The 23,863-nt window shown below is 40.0% G+C and overlaps 1 protein-coding gene across 2 annotated transcripts in view; it reads left to right on the top strand.

Moving 5' to 3' along the window:
* The window catches only part of LOC149848793 (Mitochondrial substrate carrier family protein), a 124,936-nt gene that overhangs the window by 78,933 nt on the left and 22,140 nt on the right, over positions 1-23,863 (top strand). The gene's annotated exons all lie outside the window — the stretch shown is intronic.

Here is a 23,863-nt window from a genome sequence, read left to right as displayed (position 1 = left end):
AAGATCGAGATGCCTGCTTCAATCCATATATCGCCCTTTTTAGTCTGCATACATATTTTGTAGGATTGCCTTCTGCGTAACCAGTGGGTTGTTCCATGTATACTTCTCTCAAATTTCCATGAAGAAAAGCATTCTTCACATCAAGTTGGCTAATAGTCCATTGATGTTCAATAGCTAAAGAAAGTATGACTCTGATTGTCCCCATCTTCACCACTGGACTAAAGGTTTTATCATAATCCTGTCCTTGCTCCTGTGTAAAACCTTTGGCTACAAGTCTCGCCTTGTATCGCTCTATAGTCCCATCTGGTTTATACTTTATTTTGTACACCCATTTCGAACCAACAACGTTTCTGTCAGGTGGTCTTGATACGACATCCCACGTACCACATTCATGTAGAGCTTCCATCTCCTCATTCATTGCTTCAATCCATCTTATGAAATTTGATACTTGAGAGAACGTTGTGGGTTCATCTTCTTTATTCAAGGCTGTTAGAAAGAGTTGAAAATCTAATGAGAAATTTTCATAACTGACCCACCTTTCAATTGGATGGCGAGAATGTATGGATCTTCTAGTATCAACGATGTTAGATGTAGAGGATGCGTCCATGTCTGAATTAACTATGGTGGGCGGCTCTTTTTCTCGTCGAGTGTAGACAAGGCCTTTATACCTTTCTAGATTCAAAGTTGGGTCTGTATTTTCATGGGCAATCATTTCATCAGTAGACACAGATTTCTTATCCTTTTGAGTGCAATTTGAGCAAACATCACTAGCTCCTGAGAGAAGTTCATAATTCAACCAAGGATAATAAGCCTCAATTTTAGGTTTTGATTCTGAAGAACTAGTACATCGACAATCAAAATTCAATTCATCGAAGATGACATTTCTTGATATTTTGATGCGCTTGCTCACCGGATCATAGCACCTGTACCCTTTATAGTCATCAGCATAACCCACAAACCTGCACTTCAGAGCCTTGTCCTGAAACTTATGTCTCATTGAACTATCAACATGAACATAGCATAAACAACCAAACACATGCAAATCGTGGTAGTTGGGATGTACACCAAAAAGAGAGAAGGAGACTTGTTTTCCAAAATAGTCATGGGCAATCGATTTATCACATGAACTGCAGAATGAAAGGCCTCTGTCCATAAAGTGATCGGAAGACTACTGTCATGCATCATGCTCATTGCACTCTCAACAATATGGCGATGCTTCCTTTCAGCAATCCCATTCTACTGAGGTGTGTGTGGGCAAGACACCTTTTTCCTTATCCCGTTACTTTGAAGAAAGTTAGTAAAGTCAATGGAAGAAAATTCACCTCCTCCGTCACATTGGAAACTTAGGATGTTTTCAGAAAATTGGTTTTTGACAAAGGAATGGAAGTTTCAGAACAACTTGAAAGTCTCAGATTTGTGTTTCATGAAAAATATCCAAGAATAACGAGAATAACTGTCAACAAATAAAAGATAATATCTAGTTCCAGATATGGAAGCAACTGGGGTAGGCCCCCAAACATCAGAACAAATAGTCTCAAAAGGTCTTGAAGCTCTTTTATTGATAGAATGAAATGGTAAGACATGACTCTTACATAAGAGACAACTAGAACATTTGTTGTCATTGACATTGATTCCTAAACTTGACTTGGGAATGAGGTTATCTGAAACAAGCTTTTCAATGAAACTACTACTGCAATGACCTAGACGACCATGCGAAAGATTTGGCTTATTGATTTCAGAGACACTGAAAACACAGGTAGAATTTTCAGAAGGCAACGATGATTGGAGCTTCAAGTTTGGGTCTGCAGAGCGAATATGTGCTGAAGGATCTTCTTGAAAGACATACATATTGCCTTTCCGTTTTCCTCTAGCGAACGTCTCCTTCGTGCAGAGATCATTGACAAGAACAGAAGAGAGAGTAAATTCAACTGAGGCTTTGATATGTTCAAGAATATTTGAGAAGCACCGAACCCTAGAGAGAGAGAGAGAGAGAGAGAGAGAGAGAGAGAGAGAGAGAGAGAGAGAGAGAGAGAGAGAGAGAGACGGCTGTTTAGAAAAGAAGAACTCGTGAATCATATTAGGGCTACTCTCTATGTTAAATAGAGAGATGCTAAAAAGGAGAAATTACATATACGTCCCTTATTAACTTAAAATTTCAAATAACCTCTAAAAACCTCTTACTCTCAACACTCCCCCTCAAGCTGGAGCATAGATATCAATCATGCTCAGCTTGTCACAACATTTTAAGAAATTTGGTCTAGAAAGAGGCTTTGTAAACATATCAGCAACTTGGTCCTCCGACTTTAGATATTTGGTAGAGATATAACCAACTTGAACCATATCTCTTACATAGTGAGAATCAACCTCAATGTGCTTTGTTCTCTCATGAAAGACATGATTGTTTGCTATATATGTGGCAGCCTTGTTATCACACATCATGGTCATAGGAGAGGAAACCTTCACCTGAAGGTCATGAAGAACAATACGAACCCACATCAATTCAGCAGCTGTTTGGGCCATATCCCTATATTCTGATTCTGCACTCGATCTAGAAACCACATTTTGCTTCTTACTTCTCCATGAAATCAGGTTGTCTCCCAGAAACACACAGAATCCTGTGGTAGATTTTCTATCCACTATAGATCCTGCATAGTCAGCATTAGAATAGGCCACTATCTCCAGATTACCACCTTTCCTGAACAATAACCCTTTTCCAGGAGAAGATTTTAAATACCTGATAATCATTATAGCTGCATTCCAGTGTACCTTAGTTGGTTTGTCCATAAACTGGCTAACTTTGCTTACTGCTAAAGCAATATATGGCCTTGTAACAGTTACATACAGTAGTTTCCCTACTAGTGAGCGATAGCTTTTGCTATCAACCGGTTTTGACCCTTCTTCAAACAACTGAACTTTATGGTCCATGGGAATATTTGCTGGTTTAACTCCCAACATTCCCGTTTCTTTTAATAAGTCAAGAACATACTTTCGTTGAGACAAAACCATCCCTTCACGGTTCCTGGCAATTTCTATACCCAAAAAGTATCCGAGTGAACCAAGGTCTTTTGTAACAAAGTGTTTTTGAAGATGAGCCTTAGTGGCTTCAATATTTTCCACATCGTCTCCTGTAAGAATGATGTCATCCACATATACCACCATAACAACTATGCCTGAGTTAGTTTTCTTGATAAATAGTGTATGATCTGCTGTTGACCTGTTGAAGCCAAAGCGTGACATCACTTCAAACAACTTTTGAAACCATGCACGAGGGCTTTGTTTCAAGCCATAAATTGTCTTTTTCAATCTACACACCTTCTAACACTCCCCCTCAACCTCGAAACCTAGAGGTTGTTGCATGAAAACAGTCTCAAATAGATCCCCATATAGAAACGCATTCTTCACATCTAATTGACATAAGCTCCAACCATGATGAACAACTACAGAGAGAACAAGACGAATGGTGCCCATTCGTGCAACAGGAGAAAAAGTTTCAAAGAAATCAATACCATATGTTTGAGTATATCCTTTTGCTACTAATCTGACATTGTACCTTTCAATAGATCCATCTGATTTGTACTTTATTGTATATACCCATTTGCATCCAACAATGTCAGCATCTACTTGGGGATCAACTAAATCCCATGTATGTTGAGACACTAAAGCATCCATTTCTTCTTGCATAGCCTGCTTCCAATGGTTATCTAGCTCTGCCTGGTGATAGTTCAGAGGAATCATTTCAGCAGATAGGGCTGAAATAAAACTTTTCATCTGATTTCCAATTTTAACATCGGAGACAAAATGAGATATGGGATATAAGGTACATTGTCGTGTCCCCTTGCGTAGAGCAATTGGCCTGTTATCATTATCATGAAGATCACTGTTGTCAGTAGTACTTACCTCAGGAGAAGAAGATGGTGGAGGCACAGGCAGAGATGGAGCTCTACATACATATACCAATGGAGGATTATTAAATCGTGAAGAGGATAAAGTTTGGTTAGGTACCAAGGACACAGATTCCAAAGGAAAAGGAGGTATAGGTAAGGGAAAAGGGTCAGCTGGACCAACCTACAGCAGAGAACCGAAACTAGAGAAATATGGAGTGGATTCCAAGAAAGATACATCCGCACTGACATACTCTTGGCGATAAATAGGATCATAACATCGATATCCCTTTTGATTTTTTGGATAACCTATAAATATGCATTTTGTAGCTTAAGAAGATAATTTATCACGGTCAGGACCAAGTTTTTGTACAAAACAAACACATCCAAATATTTTTGGTGAGAAAGAGAAGAGTGGGGCATTAGGTTTTAGGATATGTAATGGAATTTGATCACCCACAGAAGATGAAGGCATGCGGTTGATCAGATAACAAGCAGTGGTAATCACATCACCCCAATATAACGCAGGAACATTGGATTGAATCATAATGGTCCTGGCAACATCAAGCAGGTGTCGATGTTTTCGCTCAGCCACCCTATTTTGTTGCGATGAATAGGCACAGGATGTTTGGGGTTGAATGCAATGATCTTGGTAAAATTGTAATAGAAGTTTTGATTTAAACTCAAGAGCATTATCAGTGCGAACAATCTTGACAATAGATTCAAATTGAGTTTTTATTTCAAGAATTAAAGATTTGATAATACTTGGAACTTCAGATCGTTCCTTTATTAAAAACACCCATGACAACTTAGAGAAGTCATCAACAATAGCAAGATAATATCGACACTGAGTCCTAGTAGGAATCTTACTAGGACCCCATACATATGCATGAAGAAGTTCAAAGACTTTATGACTAGACTGACTCTGACTTGAAGGAAACAAACTTCGATGATGCTTGCCCAACTGACATGCTTCACACTGAAATGATATAGTGGAAGGAATTTGAGAAAAGACAGAACAAAGCTTTGACAATGAAGGATGACCAACACGCCGATGCCACTGAACAAGACTGGATGAGTGTTCTACTGCCGCATGAACAGTCCCCATTGAATGATGTAGGTAGTAGACTCCATTTTCTTCATAGCCTCCACCAATCTTCTTCCTCGTCAGCAAATCTTGAAAATGACAACCCATCGGATCAAATATCACTCTACAGTTTAATTCTTTTGTAAGACAGCTAACAAAGAGTAAACTTTGAGGAAAGTTGGGAGTATGAAGAACATTTTTCAACTGTAAGAAGGAGGATATAGAAATGTTTCCCTGACCAACAACCGGTGAGGAACTCCTATCTGCTAATGAGACTCCTCGATGAACATTAATATCCTTTAGATTTGAAAAAACAAGTGAATTTCCACACAAGTATCTGGATGCACCAGAGTCAATAATCCACTTACTGTCATTTGGAGGAAGATGATTCCCTGTTGAGTAGGCAACACCGGCTGCAGGAGGGGCGGAGCTCAAGGGGCGAAGAGCTATCAACTCATCATATTCAGCTCGACTAAGAGTGATACTGTCACTTGCAGAGATATTATCATGTACATTTGTTGCCTCAAGTGTAGTTACATTTGCTTTAAGAGCATATGGCTTTGATGAAGAACTGGTTGGCCGACCATGCTTATCCCAGCAACGATCTTCTAGATGTCCAGATTTTTCACAGAATGTACATTGAAGCTTTCCTTTGCCTCCCATACCTCGTCCACGACCTCGTCTTCTGAAATTTTGAAGATTTCCACGCCCATAACCAGAGGAGACAACTAGAGCAGATGGCAGATGACTGAGTCACAGGTTGAGATTGTGGAAGAGAGATCGCAAGTCTACTCAGACGATTATATGCATCAGCAAGAGTAGGTACATCTGATCCAGTCAGCATTTGAACTTTTGCAACAGAGAATTCTGAGGATAGACCTGTAAGAAACCGAGCAACCATAGTCTGTTCTTGATGATCCTTTTGCTTCGAGCAACAAAGAGGCTTGTGAGCATTGAGTCTTTCAAACGCAGCCTTGACAGAGGCATAATACTGGGCCAAGGTCTGATCTCCCTGCTGTAAATTATATATCTCCTGTTCGACTTGCAGGATACGACTCACATTAGTCTCTTGTGAGTACGTATCTCGAAGATTGTCCCACATCTGTTTGGCTGTATTATAGTAAATTAAACCATCTGCAATATGGGGTTCGACACTGTTCATGATCCATGACATAACTATGTCATTATCTTCATCCCAAGTAACATATTTTCCCACTTTTTCAGTGGGTTCGACTTCCAACAAAATATGTTTTCTACGATGTCCAGATACCGACATCATAAAAGTTTTGGACCACCTGGCATAGTTAGTTTCATTCAACCTTACAGAAGAACCGTACGAGAAGGGATTGACAAAAGCCTTATACTCCCCAATATGTTTAATTTTGGAATCACACTTCGAAGTTTCAGCCATACTGAAGATTTTATACTATTTTAGCTGCAAAAGAAACAAATACACTCACTTGAACAAAAAAAATTTGAATCACGCGTCAGCCAATATGTCAACCAGCAGTTGTACCCAACACAGAATGTAAAGACAATAATGGACAACAACCTATAAACATGGATATTTTCCAACACAGCAGGGAATCACGCCTGCTGCCCAACACAGAATCCCACGACAACAGAAAACTTTCATATAACCAGTGACATTTTTCAACACAACAGGAAATCACGCCTGCTGCCCTAACACAGAATCCCACGACAGCAGAAACACTTTCACATAACCAGGGACATTTTTTTTTGTTTCAACACAGCACATAAACATGGATATTTTCCAACACGGCAAGAAATCACGCATGCTGCCCAACACAGAATCCCACGTCAGCAGAATGACTTTCACATAAACAAGAAAAATTTTGTTTTTTTTGTTTTTTTTTTGTTTTAACACAGCAGAGACTCACTGAACATGCTTCCACGATTTGAACACAACTGAACATGCTTCTTTCACAGCATAAAACAAAATCACGACATCTGAAATCATATTGACAGGTGCTGTAAATCACGACAGCTGATGCTCCTAGAAAAATAAAGCACGACAGCCACAAAGAGGAATCTCATTACTTTAGGGGACAAAAAAAAAACAGCATCAGCACATCTCGAGCTCGATCACAAATAACAGCATATGAAAAGAGATTTTCGCTGCTCCCAAACCCAAAAATCACGACAGCTGTTTCAAAGAAGATTGGTGAAACTCGATGGTGGAAATCGAGGGCTCAAGGGTTACGGCAGCCAGACTTGAAGGCACACACCCACGATGTCTCTTAGACCTGATGACAGATCTTACAAAAAAAAATTATAATACACACCTGGTTCCAATGTTTTTTTTTTCGTTGGTGTAGCTCGATTGCAGATTGATCACGCTCCCGAGATCAGTGCTCTGATACCATGTTCAAGAATATTTGAGAAGCACCGAACCCTAGGTAGAGAAAGAGAGAGAGAGAGAGAGAGAGAGAGAGAGAGAGAGAGAGAGAGACGGCTGTTTAGAAAAGAAGAACTCGTGAATCATATTAGGGCTACTCTCTATGTTAAATAGAGAGATGCTAAAAAGGAAAAATTACATATACGTCCCTTATTAACTTAAAATTTCAAATAACCTCTAAAAACCTCTTACTCTCAACATATATCATCAACAAGTTTAGAAACTGAAACAATGTTTTTCTTGATATTAGGAGCATAAAGAACTTTTGAAAGGTTGATGGAAGATTCGGGCAAGGGTATAATGGAGTTTCTAATATGAGAGACAGAGTGGTGTGATCCATCTCCAGTAACTATACTACTTCTACCAATGTAAGGAACAAGTTTTAGGAGCTTACCGGCATCACCAGTAACGTGAGTCGTTGCGCCAGAGTCCACGTACCAAGTACCTTGCTTATTTTGTTTCAGATTTAATTCTGCTAAAGCTGACATCAATAACTCCTTTACTTCTCCGTTGGTCCTTGTAATGTATGTGCCTCTTTTTGCTTCAGTTTGTGTTAATTTTCCTTTATTTAGGGGATTGAACCATCAATTAGCTTTGATATGCCCCTTTTTATTACACAGAAAGCAGGTAGGAATTGGCCTCTGTCTTTGTGGATTGGTATATGTGTTGGGTGTAGGCAATAATCCACGACCTCCTTGACCACTTCTCCCTTGTCCTCCTTTTCCCTTGATATCATAGCTTCCTCGTCCTCGTGCATAAGTAACCCCTGTAGCAAGAACTTCTTGTGCCTCAGTATGCATAGGTGATTCTTCAGAAAATCCCTTTAGGTTCATCTCATATTGTAACAATTTTGCACGCAGATCTTCAAAGTTGGGCAGCTCAGGTAAACATAACAAGGAAGTAACAATCATATGATAGTCGTGTCCCAATCCACTGAGGGTTTGCTGTACCAAATCTTTATCAGTTACTGTACTTCCAACAACTGCTAGTTGATCTGTGATAACCTTCATTTTGTTCAAGTATTCCATGATGGTCATGAAATCCTTTCTTAACATTTGAAATTCTCTTTTAAGAAACATAATCCTGGCCTGAGAAACCTGTGAGTATGTCTGAACAAGTCTGTTCCAAAGTTGCATGGCAGTGCAATCATCTGGAATGGCTACAAGTACCTCTTGTGATAGTGTAGATGCAATATAAGTAACTAGCGCTTGGTCTCTTTTCATCCAAGCTACAAATTCAGGATTTCTAACATATACTGTAGTAGATTCCCCTTTGCTGTCCCTTTCTTCTCGTGATATGAACTCAGGAGGAACTGAAATAGATCCATCCAGATGTCCAGAAAGATCCTGACTCCTAATGAAAGGTATGATTTGCCTCTTCCAAGTCAAGAAGTTACCATTGTTTAATTTTTCAGACACGAGTTGACTGAGGAAACTTGAAGAAAGGACCGACTGACTAGGAAGTGAATCCATGTTTCACAATATTAAGAGTGTGTTCAGCACAATCTGTCTACAATTTCTGTAACTTTTTTTTTTTTTCAGAAACTAATTCAGATCAATGACTTTGAGATCGATTCCAGTTTCAGCTGAAGCGTGGCTCTGATACCATGTTAGATTTTCAATATTCAAGTCCTTCCATGCGTGAGAGCTGAGAAACAAAGAGAGAGAGAGAAAGGGAGAGAGAAGTTGCAGAGAAAAAAATCGATACCCTCGAATCTTAGGGTCGGCTGCTGTATAAACTCATTTATATTAACATACTATTACAAAGATTAGGGTACTAAAGTACCCTCATTACAATAAAGTAAATTACACAGTGCCATTATTGAGAAGTTAATGATCACGGGTCTGGATCTCCAGACCCGTGACCCGTAACAAGGGGAATACACTTCTTTTCATGTTCAGCTATGCAGTTATGGCATCGACTTGTTCAGATATATTCTCAAGTTTCTTAGGCTAGAGTACTATTTTTAAAGGAGTTTCAAATGCTGAGGATGGATTCTATGAATATCATAGAGTACTTAAACAAAATGAAGACTATTACAGATCAATGGGCCATCGTGGGATGCACAATTAGTGACAAAGATATGGTGCAACAAACTTTGAGCGGGTTGGGACCCAATTATCATATGATGGTTACTTATTGTGTTTACCAGATTTACCTACATTTGAAGATCTTCGTGTCAAGCTCTTACAGTGTGAGATGACTTTGAAGGGATTTTCTGAAGACACTCACACTCACATTGGAGCACAAGACGTTCTTGCCACAGGGGTTGCTTATGGGCGAGGACGCGGTAGGTATGATTTTCGAGAAAAAGGGGGCCAAGAAACGAATGGACAAGGGAGTCGTGGAATATTACCTACACCCAATATTCCCCCTAATTTGCAGAGGCAAAGAACAATACCTACTTGTTTTCTATGCAACAAAAGGGGGCATATCAAAGCTAATTGATGGTTTAATCCTCAAAATAGAGGAAAGCAATCAGAGACAAGAAAATGGACAGATAAATTGAAGAATAGCGGAGAAGTCAAGGAGTTGTTATTATCTGCTTTAGCTGAATTGAATTTAAAACAGAATGATCAGGGCACTTGATATGTTGATTCTGGTGCAACCACTCATGTTACTGGTGATATTGGTAAGCTCTTGAGTTCCTTATGTTGGTAGAAATAATATAGTCACTGGAGATGGGTCTCATCACCATATTTTCCACATTGGAAACTCTGCCATTCCTATGTTCAATCCTTTGCTCAGTCTTTCAAATGTCATTCATGTTCTTAACATAAAAAAAATATTGTTTCTGTCTCTAAGCTTGTAGATGATATTAATGCTTCAGTTGAGTTTACTCATTTTTCTGTTCGTGTCAAGGGCCTTCACACAAGGGAAACATTTGCTGAAGGAAAACAATGAGGGAACATGTACGTCTTCCAAGAGAATCCTTCCACTCATGTTCAGCCTGTTGGTTCCACCTTGAAGCTCACCTCATCATCTTCTTCAGTACTTCCTACGAGTGTCTTTACTCTTTCTGAATGTGTCAAGCCAAATCTTTAGCATGGTCGTTTAGGTTATTGTAGCCGTCGTTTTATTGAAAAACTTGTTTCAAGCAGTCTTATTCTCAAGTCAAGTGTAAGATTAAGTGTTGATGATAAAAAATGTTCTAGTTGTTTTCAGTGTAAGAGTGATGTTCTCCCATTTCATTCTATTAATAAAAGAGCTTCAAGACCGTTTGAAATTATCTGTTCTGATGTTTGGGGTCCTGCTCTAGTTCCCTCTATGTCTGGAATTAGATATTATCTCATATTTGTTGATAGCTATTCTCGTTATACATGGATCTTTTTTATGAAATGTAAATTTGAAACCTTCAAGTTATTTCAGAATTTTCATTCTTTTATTTAAAATCAATTCTCTGAAATTATTCTTTGTTTCCAATATGACGAAGGGGGTGAATTCTCTTCAAATGACTTTATTAATTTTCTCTAAACAAATGGAATAAGTAGGCGAGTGTCTTATCCTCATATACCTCAACAGAATGAGATTGTTGAACGAAAGCATCGCCATATTGTCGAGAGTGCAATGAGCATGATGCATGATAGTAAACTTCCAGTTACCTTCTGGGCAGAAGCCTTCCATTCAACAATCTATGTCATAAGCCGATTGCCCATAAATATTCTGGAAGATAAAGCACCCTATTTTTCTTTGCATGGAGTTCATCAAAACTATCATGATTTGTGAGTATTTGGTTGTATATGTTACGTTCATGTTGACAGTTCAATGTGGCACAAGTTCCAGGATAAGGCCTTGAAGTGCAAATTCGTGGGATATGCTGACGACTATAAAGGGTATAGATGCTATGATCCTGTGAGTAAACACATCAAAATATCCAAGAATGTTGTTTTCGATGAATTAAACTTTGATCATTATGTTGACACTTCTAAAATTGAGGTTTATCATCCTTGGATGAACTTTGACCTCTTTTCCAATACTGATGACACTTGTCCTCCAGAATGTGATCAAAGGAATGAAGAAACCATGTTTGATGTTGAACAGAGGACCCAAGAAAGCATGAGAGCTGAACCAATCTTGACACCCAAAAGGTATAAAGGCATTGTTTAAACTCGACGAGATAAGGAAGCCCCTTCTATCTCTAATCAGGAGATAAACTTTTCTTCTGCTTATGTTCCATCTCTAGACCTCAGAAGATCTACTCGCTCTCGGCATCCGATTGAAAGGTGGGTTAGTTATGAAAATTTCACAATGGACTTTCAACTCTTTCTGACCTCTTTAGCTAAGGAAGTCCAACCCACATCATTTTATCAAGCCGTAAGTTCAAAAAGGTGGATCAAAGTTATGAATGAAGAAATGAAGGCACTCCATGAATGTTGCACTTGGGATATGATAGAAATGTTGTTGGGTCAAAATGGGTGTATAAAATAAAATACAAACCGGATAGTATTATTGAACGATACAAAGCGAGATTGGTTGCAAAGGATTTCAGACAAGAGCAAGGACAAGATTATGATGAGACTTTCAGTCCGGTTATAAAAATGGGCACCATCAGAATTATATTATCATTAGTTGTTGAGCGCCAGTGGACACTTAGTCAATTGGATGTCAAAAATGCGTTTCGGCATGACAATCTAAAAGAGGAAGTATACATGAAACAACCCATTGGATATGCAGAAGGGTACTCCAAAGAATACTTATGCATGTTGATTATATATGGTTTGAAGCATGCGTCTCGGTCTTGGTTTGACAATTTCTCTCTCGAAGTAGAGAAATATGGTTTCAGTCGGTCATTTCTTGACCATTCTCTTTTCATATTCAAATGTAAAGATATAGATGACATTATCATTACAGGTAACTCTAATGCACATATTGATGAGGTCAAAGAGCTCCTGAATCACAGATTTGGATCTAGGTAAGTTGCAATATTTTCTTGGAGTTGACATGACTGTTGACAGCATGACTCTCACTCAACACAAATATACTATTGATATTATCAGCAAGGCAGGTATGAAAGATTGCAAACCTCTAGGCAGACTCAACATTCTTCATCAGAAACTGCGTTCTCAAGAAGGAGATCTGTATGAGGACCCTACAGAATATCACAGGATAGTAGGGATGCTACAATATCTCACCTTCACTCGGCTTGATATTGTCTACTCCGTTAATTAAATATCTTAGTTTATGCATGAACTACATGTTGGGCATATGGAAGCTGTGAAGCGTATTCTTCGGTATTTAAAGGGAACTATCGGAGATGAACTCTTGTATAGAAAGAACATAAATGGGTATTATGCACATGAACTTCTTGTTTACACAGATGCAGACTGGCAGGAGATCCAAATGAGCGCAGGTTAGTCTCAGGTTATTGTGTTTTCATTGGCCTAAATTTGGTTTCCTGGAGCAGTAAGAAACAAAAGGCTATTGCTAGATCAAGTACATAAGCTGAATATAGATCAACGGCAGCTGCCACAACTGAAGTAACATGGATCAGACACCTGTTGACTGAAATAGGAGAATCGGTCTCTCATTGTCTTCTCTTGTGCGACAATCAAAGTGCCATCGATATGTCCTTTAATCCCATCTACCACAACCGAGCTAAGCATATTGAAATAGATCAACATTTTGTCAGAAAGAAGGTGGAAGAAAAGGAAATTGAACCTGAATTTGTTTGAACTATTGATCAAGTTGCTGGCTTGTTTACAAAAGGACTGATCAAGGACATATTTTGGATGTTAAAAGACAAGTTGTTCATGGTTTAAAACCATGTACAACTTGAGGGAGGGTGAAAAGAAGTCGTACTTCATATATCTGGGTTTGGATCTCCGATCCAGACCCAAACCGAGTTTATTATATTACACATAACTGATGGACTCAATTGTATTTAAGTCTATATGTAAAGGGTATTTTTGTACCCTAATGTTTGTATTACCTTATACTTAATGAGATGCCTAATACGCATATCCCTAATTGAGGATTCTGCAACAACCACGTTCTCTCTCCTATTCTATTTTTGTTCTTGTGCTAGAATAATGGAATCCACGATTTCTATCATGCATATGATTGAAAAAATCTGATTCATCATCTAGAAGGTCTTCTTGATCATGCTTAAAGATTGTTGAAGTCGACACATGAGAGAGAGAGAGAGAGAGAGAGAGAGAGAGAGGAATGAATCATATTTTCTCATTAGGGCTAATCTCACTTAAATAGCGAGATTAGCCAACAATAAAGTATGTACAATAATACCCTTTAAAACAATAACTAAATACCATAGACCCAACCTATTAAATAGTTACCAAACTACCCTTAATTGCATAGAAACGTAGTCTGCTTCTCAACACTCCCCCTCAAACTAGAGCATATATATCAATAATGTTTAGCTTGTCACAACATTTTGAAAAATTTGAACTAGCTAGGGGTTTAGTGAAGACATCTGCAATTTGGTTCTCTAAAGGTATGTGCTTGGTACAAATGTACCCAGTTTGTACCAGGTCACGTACATAGTGACAATCCACCTCAATATGCTTTGTCCTTTCATGAAACACTGGGTTATTAGCAATATAAGTAGCAACTCTATTATCACATATCATCTCCATAGGTAATGAGACTTTCACTTGGAGATCAGTCAACACAGATTTAACCCACATCATCTCTGTAGCAATCTGAGCCATAGCCCGATACTCTGACTCAACGCTTGACCTGGCAACAACAATTTGTTTCTTACTTCTCCAAGTAAAGAGATTTCCTCCAACAAACACACAGAATCCAGTTGTCGACTTTCTATCAATAACCGACCCTGCATAATCTGCATCTGAGTAGGCAGTAACATCTAGAGAAGGATTTTGTCTAAACTAGTCCTTTACCAGGAGATAACTTTAGATATTTGAGAATCATCATTGCAGCCTCCCAGTGGGCCTTTGTAGTTTTGTCCATAAACTGACTTATCTTGCTCATGGCTAAAGATATGTCGGGTCTGGTTACAGTCACATATAATAGCTTGCCAACTAAGGAGCGATAACGGCTATTGTCCATATACTCTGATTTTTCATCAAACAGATGAGTCTTAGGATCCATAGGAATCTTTGCAGGTTTGACACCTAACATCCCTGTCTCCTTCAGCAGATCAAAGACATATTTTCACTGTGACAAAACGAGTCCTTTACTCCTTGCGACCTCTATGCCTAAGAAATATCTGAGTGGTCCCAGATCCTTGGTCACAAAGTGTTTCTGAAGGTGGAACTTTGTCTCAGAGATGTCTTTTTCACTACTTCCTGTGAAATAATGTCATCAACATATACTATAATAACCACAATTCCTGTACAAGTCTTTTTGATAAAAAGAGAGTGGTCAGAGGCAGATCGGGCAAACCCAAATGCTGACATGACTTCAGCCAGCTTGGAGAACCACGCACGAGGACTCTGTTTGAGACCATAGATTGCCTTGTTCAACTTGCATACCTTCTGACACTCCCTCTGAACTTCAAACCCCAGAGGTTGTTGCATGTAAACTATCTCCTCCAAGTCTCCATACAGAAAAGCATTTTTCACATCAAGCTGACATAGAGACCAACCATGGTGCACTGCAACTGACAAAACAAGACAAATAGTCCCAAGGCGAGCAACATGAGAGAATGTTTCAAAGAAGTCCACTCCATAGGTTTGAGTATAGCCTTTAGCAATCAGGCGGGCTTTAAACCTTTCAATCGAGCCATCAGAGTTATACTTAATAGTATAGACCCATTTACAACCAACAATATCAGCCTCATGTGGAGGATCGACTAAGTCCCATGTTTTTCGAGAAAGCAGTGCATCCATTTCATCACGCATGGCCTGCGCCCATTTAGGGTTCAGAAGAGCTTGATGATGATTGAGAGGAACTGATGCAACAGATAATGCTAATACAAAATTCGTCATATTAACACCAAGTCTTGCCTTGGAAACAAACCGAGAAATAGGATGAAGTGTACACTGCCTTTTTCCTTTCCGAAGGGCAATAGGGAAATCACTATCAACAATAAGCTCGCCAGCAAGGTTAGGGACACTCACCTTTGGAGAAACTGATGGCAAAGGCATAGAGTTGGGTGGAGCTCGATGGGTGTACACCACGGGAGGATTTTTGTAACGAGACGAAGTCGGACTTGGAACAAGAGGCTTAGGGCAAACATACTCTGATGGAAAAAGAGGAACAAGAAGAGGAAATGAATCACCTTGACTGACATGTAATCTCAGAGAAGTACTAGAAAATATGGGATAGACTCAAAAAAGGAAACATCCGCACTGACATGAGCTCTGGGATATGGGATCATAACAACGATATCCTTTTTGCTGCTTGGGATACCCAACAAAAACACATTTCATAGATTGGGGGGGGACAATTTATCTCGATTGGGATCAAGTTTATGAACAAAGCACACACAACCAAATACCTTTGGAGAGATAGGGAAAAGAGGAGCTTCCGATCTAAGAATTTGAATGGGAATACGATCCCCCACAAAAGTTGAAGGCATACGGTTTATTAGATATCCCGCAGTTAGAACTGCATCTCCCCAGTAAGACGCAGGCATATTAGACTGGATCATGAGGCAATGGGCAACATTTAGAATTTGTCTATGTCTGCGCTCCGCTACTCCATTCTGTTGCGAGGTATGAGGACAAGTAGTTTGAGGTTGAATTCCAAGATTTTTGTAAAATTGTAACAATTCAGAGGATTTGAATTCAAGAGCATTGACACAAGAATTAAACTGATTTTTTATTTCAATAATCAAAGATTTAAGAATAATGGGGGCTTCATCCCTATCTTTTAACAAGAATACCCAAGATAATCTGAAAAAATCATCTACAATGACTAAATAATAACGACACTTAGAATGACTAGGAATTCTACTTGGACCCCAAACATCAACATGAAGAAGATCAAACAGATTTTGACTTGAAGGACTCAGACTAGACGGAAATGAACTCCTATGATGCTTCCCAAGCTGACATTTTTCACACAACAGGGTAGTGAACGACGAGATATGAGGAATAACTCTACGCAATTTAAGCAACGGGAGATGACCAAGACGATGATGCCAAAGCAACGGACTAGCGGAGGACTCAACTGCCGAATGAACAAATCCAACTGGTTGATGTAGATAATAGACTCCACCTTCCTCATAGCCTCCACCAATTGTCTTTCCCGTCAGCAAGTCCTGAAAAGTGCAACAGGCAGGATCAAATATTACTTTACAATTCAATTCTTTTGCAACACGACTAACAGATAACAGATTTTGAGGGAATGAAGGGGCATGGAGGACATTTGATAATTGAAGAGTAGGGGAGATGGAAATATTTTCCTGGCCAACAATGGGAGAGGAACTTCCATCGGCAAGAACTACCTTTTTATGGTTAGCAACACTATCCAAATTGGAAAAATCACAGGCATTTTCACACAAATGCCTAAATGCCCCTGAATCAATAATTCACCTACTACCTTGGCAAGATAAAGCATCACTTGCATAACATGCAACATCAACTACGGGGGAACTAGATAGACGATGTGCCAACAAATCATCATACTCAGCACGAGTGAGTGTAACCGAATCACTAGGAGGATCAGCGGGAGACTTGGGTTTGGCAACTTGAGCTGTAGGAACTACTTTAGCTGAATGTGCAGGAGGTCGCCCATTCTTGTCAAAGCATCTATCTTCTAAATGCCCAAATCTCCCGCAGTAGGTACACTGGAGCTTGCCACGTCCTCCTGTGCCTCGACCACGTCCACGACCTCGTGTATTAGGAATAGAACCTCGGCCTCAACCATAGGAGACAGACAGAGCAGAGGTTTGTTATTCCGACTGGGATGAAGGAAGAGACATGGCAAGCCTGCTCAGCCGATTATATGCCTCAGCAAGAGTGGGAACATCTGAGCCCGTCAACATCTGAACTTTGACAATTTAGAATTCAGTTGACAAGCCAGTAAGGAACCGCGCGACCATGGTGTGCTCCTGGTGTAACCTCTGTTTATTACAACATAATGGTCTATGTGCATTTAGTCTCTCAAACGCTGCTTTTACAGAGGCATAGTACTGGGCTAGAGTTTGCTCTCCTTGCTGCAATTGATAGATCTCTTGTTTCACTTGAAGAATACGACTTACATTAGTTTCTTGCGAGTAAGTATCTCATAAATTATCCTACATTTGTTTTGCAGTTGTGTAATAAATTAGCCCATCAACGACAAAAGATTGCACAATGTTCATAATCCATGACATGACAATATCATTGTCCTCTTCCCATGTCGCATACTTTCCGGTTTTGTCTTTAGGCTCACTTTCTAACAAAATATGTTTTCTGCGATGCCCTGAGATAGACATCATGAATGTACGAGACCATCTAGCATAGTTGGTCTCATCAAGCTTTACAGATGGTCCATAGGAGAATGGATTAGCAAAAGCTTTATAATCAGTCTCTGAGTCGTTCTTCAATTCTGTTTTCTACGTTTCAGCCATGAGATTGGACAATAGATGTGTTCCACTTCACAGACACTCCCACACACACAGTACAACAACAACAACAACAACTACGCCTTCATCCCAAAACAATTGGGGTCAGCGATATGAACCAAAAAAGAAATTCATTTTGGGTCTTCCACATGAATCCTTTTCCTCCAATCATTTCTATCCAATGCCATGTCCTCGGTGAGGTTCAAAGCATTCATATCCTTTCCTATCATCTCCATCCAAGTCTTCCTAGGCCTACCCCGACCTCTTTTAACTAATATATTTTCCCATTTCTCCAACCTTCTAACTGGAGCATCATTAGGCCTTCGCCGAATATGTCCAAACCACCGTAAACGATTCTCTTGCATCTTATTCTCAATGGGTGCAACACCTACCTTCTTACGTATCTCCTCGTTCCGAATCTTATCTTTTATTGTATTTCCACACATCCATCTAAGCATCCGCATCTCAGCTACACTCATTTTTTGAATATGATGTCTCTTGGCAGCCCAACATTCCGTACCATATAGTAAAGCAGGTCTAATAGTCGTCCTATAAAACTTTCCCTTCAACCGCAATGGCATTCTACGATCGCACAGCACTCCAGTTGCACTTTTCCATTTCATCCACCCAACCTTTATCCTATGATTTACATCTCCATCAATTTCTCCATACTTTTGAATGATGGATCCCAAATATTTGAAATAATCATTCACCGGTATTTCTTGCTCACCAAGCTTCACTACACTCCCATCACTACTTCGTTGCTTACTAAACCGACATTCCATATATTCAGTCTTACTCTTACTCAACTTAAAACCTCTAGCTTCCAATGTCTGTCTCCATAATTCTAACTTAGCATTAACCCCAGCTCTAGACTCATCAATCAAAACAATATCATCAGCAAACAACATACACCACGGTACATTTTCTTGAATTGATCTCGTAAGCTCATCCATCACTATCGCAAATAGGAAAGGGCTCAGATCCTTGATGTAACCCAACCGTTATCGGAAAATTGGTTGTCACCCCTCCACAAGTGCAGACATTGGTTACTACTCCTTCATACATATCTTTAATTATACTAATGTACTTGAGAGAAACACCTTTCTTCATCATTGTCCACCAGAGAACGTCCCTAGGTACTCTATCGTATGCCTTCTCTAAATCAATAAAAACCATATGCAAATCTTTGTTCCTCTCTCTATATCTTTCAATAAGTTGTCTAAGAAGATGTATAGCTTCCATAGTTGATCTTCCAGGCATAAAACCAAATTGATTCTCCGATATCGTGACAACCTTCCTCAACCTAGACTCAATCACCCTCTCTCAAAGTTTCATAGTATGACTCATGAGTTTTATACCACGATAGTTTGTGCAATCTTGTATATCACCCTTATTCTTATATAAAGGTACCAAAGTACTCTTCCTCCACTTATTAGGCATCTTATTTGTTCGCCAAATCAAGTTAAAAAGATTTGTCAACCATTCTAAACCTTTCTCTCCCAAGCATTTCCAAGCCTCGATAGGTATACCATCTGGGCCAACTGCCCTTCTTGATTTCATTTTCTTCAAAGCCTCTGCAATTTCTTTCTTTTGAATCTTGCGCATGAAGTCACGATTTATCTCATGAAAAGGAATGGAGAAGTCTCCAAGATCTTGAGCATGACTATCATTAAATAGCTTATCAAAATAATCTTTCCATCTCTCCTTAATCTCCTCATCTTTGACTAAAACCCTTTGTGTTTCATCTTTGATACATCTAACCATACCCAAATCCTTCGATTTCCTATCTCTCATCTTTGCAAGCCTATAAATATCCTTCTCGCCTTCTTTGGTATCCAACTTGTCATAAACCTCCTTATATACCTTAGCCCTCGCGTTTCGAACAACTTTTTTAGCTTCCTTCTTTGCTATCATATACTTCTCCAAATTCTCATTATCACGACTCTTACTTAGATTTCTATAACACTCTCTTTTAACCTTAATAGCTAATTTGACATCCTCGTTCCACCACGATGTATCCTTACCTAGTGGTGCACCGCCTTTAGACTCACCCAATACCTCCTTAGCCACTTTTCTCATGCCACCCGCTATCTTATTCCACATTGATTCTGAATCCTCCTCGAGACACCAATCAACTTCCTTAACTACCTGCTCTACAAACATTCCTTGTTTAGCTCCTTTCAGTGCCCACCACTTAATTCTAGGATCTATCCTATGTCTATCCCTTTTGCGGCATTGTTTAATTCTAAGATCTAAAATTAAGACTCTATGTTGTGTAGCTACACTTTCTCCTGGTATAACCTTACAATCGATGCAAAAACCCCTATCTCTCTTTCTAAGTAGGAAAAAATCTATCTGACTCGTATTAACCCCACTTTTAAATGTTACTAGGTGAGACTCCCTCTTCCTAAACCAAGTGTTTGCTAAGATCATATCATAGGACAAACAAAAATCTAAAATCCTTTCTCCATTTTCATTTCTTTCTCCTATACCATAGCTTCCATGGATACTCTCAAATCCATCCCTACTAATGCCTACATGTCCATTAAGGTCACCGCCGATGAAAAGCTTTTCTCCATAAGATATCCCTTGTACTACTTCATCTAAATCTTCCCAAAATTGATGCTTAATGGAATCATCTAAACATACTTGAGGTGCATAAACACTAATAATATTAATAATATCCGTACCTAATACTAATTTAATAAGTAAAATTCTATCACCCTTCCTACGGACCTCAACTACATTATCTATAAACTGACGACTCATAACAATCCCTACTCCATTCCTATTCCTATTTATTCCTGTATACCAAATCTTATATCCCCAAGGTTCTATCACTTTTGCTTTCTCACCTACCCATTTGGTCTCTTGAAGACATAAAATATCAATCTTTCTCCTACACATAACATCTACTAACTCTACCAACTTACCAGTTAAAGACCCTATGTTCCAAGTGGCTAACCTAATTTTATGGTCTTGGACTAACTTCTTTACCCTCACCCGTCCAACAAAGTGAGGGAACCCTTGCCTATTTGACACCACACCCGGACGCCAGTGTGACGCGTCGCTTCTGGGCGACGACCTAGCAACCCTTGCCCATTTATCACTGCCTCCGGGCCTAGAGAGTATAGCGCGTCGCTCAGTAGGGAACGCCCCAACGAAATTCTCATATTGGTTTATTTTTATAGGGTATGACAAAGTTTTTATGCTGGCTATCACAGGCCTACCGCAACCCTCCTCCTTTATCCGGGCTTGGGACCGGCGGTGTATAACTAAACAGTTATACACAGGCCTACCGCAACACTCCCACACACACAGTCTGTCGCAAAAAAATATACTATTCTGTGAAAGGGTTCAGCCAATAACCAATTATAGCTTAGTTAAAACACAACCTTGAACTCCGATCTGAGATGTCCACCAATGACTATGTATCTGACCAACACCGATATGCAACTTCAACACTAATAGATCTGATCAGATTTAAGAGACGCTGATCAGATTTAAGAGACGTTGATATCAAATTTGATTTTCCACACCGATCTGTAACTTCAACACTAATAGATCTGATCAGATTTAAGAGACACTGATCAAATCTGATTTTCCACACGATCGACAACTTCCATTGTCATATTTAAAAACACCACCCACAAACACTTCCATCGACCCAACAGATCTGATTTAGATCACAAAGAGGAAGGCTGCGACACGCAACATGAAACCCACAACCACGACAAGTAGATTGGAATAACCCAAAACTGAACGCAGACTTGAATAAAAAAATTGCATCATTCAACCTCAGATCGACACCCAGATCAGATGACCACAACGCAGAAATGACATACTTACATCTATTGACTGGCCTCCACACTGATGTCGACAGCAAATCTATCCTCTATGACACACCGAGAACAAATCCTGACGTCAGATCCAAGAATTTGGCATCAGATTCAAGTTGCAGACCGAAAAAAAAAACTTTTCCTGCTCCCACGCATAAACCTAGTTGCTACAGATGGGTTGAGCAACTAGGTTGCTACCTCCAAAGGAGGAGGAACTGGATCAGATCACACGTCCAGATCTGCAACCTGCTTTGATACCATGTTGAAGTCGGCACACACACACATACACAGAGAGAGAGAGAGAGAGAGAGAGAGAGAGAGAGAGAGAGAGAGAGAGAGAGAGAGAGAGAGAGAGAGAATAAATTGTATTTTCTCATTAGGGCTAATCTCACTTAAATAGAGAGATTAGCCAGCAATAAAGTATGTACAATAATGCCCTTTGAAACGCCCTTTGAAACAATAAATAAATACCATAGACCAGACCTATTAAATAGTTACCAAACTACCCTTAATTGCATAGAATTGTAGACTGCTTCTCAACAAAGATTACAGTTGAATTTTCTTAATCGTGTTATATCATAATTCATATACTTTATTAAGCATAGGCTTGTGCTTATCAACTTGCCTCAGTATTTGCCAAAAAAGAAACGACCTATCCTGCTACCATTTATCAACAATGCATCTTTTAATTGCTTGTGCTCTAAGTCATAGGGACTCGGCAAACTGGGTGCCGCACCCGCATCAACGCGACGCGGGTGCGGCACCCGATGCGGTCAACGAGACCCTGGGTGCGTTGACCGCACCCAGGGTCATTTGTGTCCATTTTTTGGACAAAAAAATGCCTGATGAAAAGGGCTGAGGGGAAGAGGATTAAGGCGATTTTTCTTCTTCCTCCCCCGTTCGGATGCCGGCCGGTCTAGTGCCGTCGCCGTGACCCTCACCGCGCCTTCTTCTTCTCCCTCTTTCCTCCTGTTTCTTGTTTCCCCTCCGTCCGAGTGCCGACTGGAGGCCACCACCACCGTGACGCCTTCTCCCCTTCCCTCGTCAGCAGTCGGCTGGAGCAGTGTCATCGCCGACCCCTACCTGTCCTACGCTTCTCCTCTTTCTTCCTCTCACGCAGCCTCGTTTGCCCTCTTCCCCTCACCTTCTTGTCTTTCCCTTTCGTCCAAATGTTGGCCAGCAGCCGACCACCGTGTGCCACCGTCATGACCACCACAACCTTCTCCCCTTCCTATTTTCCCCATTCTTCCCGTTCCCATCTCATTTCCCCTTCCTCCATTCAGGCGACGATTGGAAGTACTGTCGTGTCTCGTCGCCGTTGCCTGGATCTCCCGTCGCCACCTTCATTCCTCTCGTTCGGCCACCTATCACAGGAGGACAATGACAGATTGCTATCACCTGCTGACCTAGCTGAGCCCCATCCTTCACCGGATTCTCCCTTCTCTGTCTTCTCGCAGGGCACCATCATAGGTGCCTCCCCTGGTTCGTGAACTGCCTATGTTCAGAATACCTAAATCGGCTGACCCTGTTAGCGTGCTTATGGTCCTCTTTTTTAATAGAAGTGCATGTAGATTGATGATAATAACGTTTATGTCTGCTTTACATTGTTGTGGCTAGCAACCGCCAGGACATGCTTTCGAACAAAAATGAAAGAAACTTTTGTTAGTCATACATGCTAATAAAGTCCTTGCAGCTGCATGGATGTGTTTTTTTGGTAAAATCTGAGTGACGATTGCATCATATCATTAGAATAGAATTATAGATTGTTAATTTGATTTATTGCATGCATGATGAATGATATTATGATAATTGTTTTTTATTTCATTAGTGTTACTGTTGTTAACTGTTAAAACTTATATATATATATATATTATATTATATTATATTATATTTTTGCCGCACCCCCACACCCAAGTTTTTTGAAAGTGCCGCACCCCCACCCCCACCCCCACCCCCGCCCCCGCCCCCGCCCCCGCACCCGCACCTGCACCCGCACCCGCACCCGCACCCGCACCTGCATAGCTTGTGCTTTTGCATCATCACCTGAGCGATACAAGTTCCAATTGCTATCTTACCATTTGAGACAATGAATCTGACTTCTGGATTTCTTTTCATCATCAAAATGGTGGAGAAAATCTTGTCTCAGCAACCTTGCATAAA

Source organism: Nuphar pumila, chromosome 1, assembly GCF_984573655.1.
Source record: "Nuphar pumila chromosome 1, dmNupPumi1.hap1.1, whole genome shotgun sequence".
In the NCBI taxonomy this organism is placed as follows: domain Eukaryota; kingdom Viridiplantae; phylum Streptophyta; class Magnoliopsida; order Nymphaeales; family Nymphaeaceae; genus Nuphar; species Nuphar pumila.
This window is presented reverse-complemented; position numbering and strand designations above follow the sequence as displayed.